Raw genomic sequence first — 1,607 nt, 5'->3', positions numbered from 1 at the left:
CCTGATCCTATGAAGCAGTAGGAATAAAAATTTGAAGTTTTAGTTTTAGAACTCCGCCCCCCCCCCGCCGTTCTTATTGGGAGGAGGTTGGTTCTTAGACTTTTTAGAATTTTGTGAAGTAAAAGAAATGTAACCCGTAATGCACTTTCCACGTCTAGGGGTGGATTTTCAATATAATATATATACTAATTCTTGTTACTATATATATATATATATATATATATATATATATATATTGATTTAATGAAATTTATAACTCCTTGTTTTTTAGGGGCTAAGCATGCATTAACGATTATTGATGACTTCTCATGCAACTCTTGGGTGTAGTTCCTTAAGTACAAGAGTAAAGTATTTCATAAAATTCAAGGCATTTAAAGATTTCATTGAGAAACAATTATAATGCTCTGTCAAGAAGCTACACATTGATATTAGGCAGGAATATGTCAATAAGGAAATTCAAATTTTTTTTGGAGAACAAGGCATCCTTCATCAACACTTTGTTCCCTACACCCCTCAACAAAATGGTGTTCTTGAAAGGAATCCTGAAAGGAAGAGTCCAATACTTAAGAAGATGAAAAATTGCATGATTCAATCCCAGAACATGGAATCTTCCTTTTGAACCAAAGCAATTAATTGTGCCAATTATATTCAAAACATGATGCCTCATGAGGCAGTTGTACATATAAATCTAGTGGAAACTTGGACACATGAAAAACATGTTGTCTCTTAATTTTGGGTATTTTGTAGTCTCTCTTAGGCATTGATTACATATGAGAAGTGAAAATCCATGGAAAAGAAGACTCAAAAACTAATATTTATTAGTTATTATGAGGACGTGAAGGCTTATTAGCTCTTATATCCTACCTCTAAGAAAGTTTTGTTCCAAAGGGATGTTCATTTTGATGAGAACAACAATCGATGATTGTCTTCCCTTCCAATTTTTACTATTTATAATGATCCTAATCTTCATTATGGTTTTGAATTGTTCATTTTAATGACAACAACAATCCAAGAATGTCTGCCCCTGCTTCCTCAACTTTTTTTATTGTTAATGATTCTAATATTCATGATGGAAGATGAAATTTATGGTGAATGTGCTCAGGTAGAAGAAAATCTACCAACAACACCATCAGATCCTGAGCAGTCAAATCAAGAGCGACATGTTCTAAATGAACCCTTAAGGAGGATCATTCACAAAAAAAAGGATATTAGATATGGTTAGGAGGCAACTGATTGAAGTTATCTTGCCTCAAATCAATCACAATCAAAAGGAATATTTCTCTTGCATCATGCCATTTTAGAAGATCTACAAAAAAATCTAATGCTATTTGAATACCTAAGTGAGAAGCTACCATGATATAAGAGTATTCCTCTTTGATGAAGAATCATATTGTTGGCTGCTAACATTGACATTTCTAGCTACCCTTTTTCCATAGTAATCCCTTACCTATTATATCTCTTTTTTCCTAAAACTCCATATTATTGGCCTCAGATACCTATAATTAGGATGATGAGGTACATTTTGCTTAACTTACAAAAATCATGTGTTTTTGAATAAATTTAAGTGTATTTTGAGGTTATGTTGCTAATGATGGAAATGTAGTTCA

This window comes from Pinus tabuliformis, chromosome X, assembly GCF_031772625.1.
Source record: "Pinus tabuliformis cultivar Carrire ecotype Pingquan chromosome X, CPIR1, whole genome shotgun sequence".
NCBI lineage: Eukaryota > Viridiplantae > Streptophyta > Pinopsida > Pinales > Pinaceae > Pinus > Pinus tabuliformis.
Note: the sequence above shows the minus strand (reverse complement) of the source record.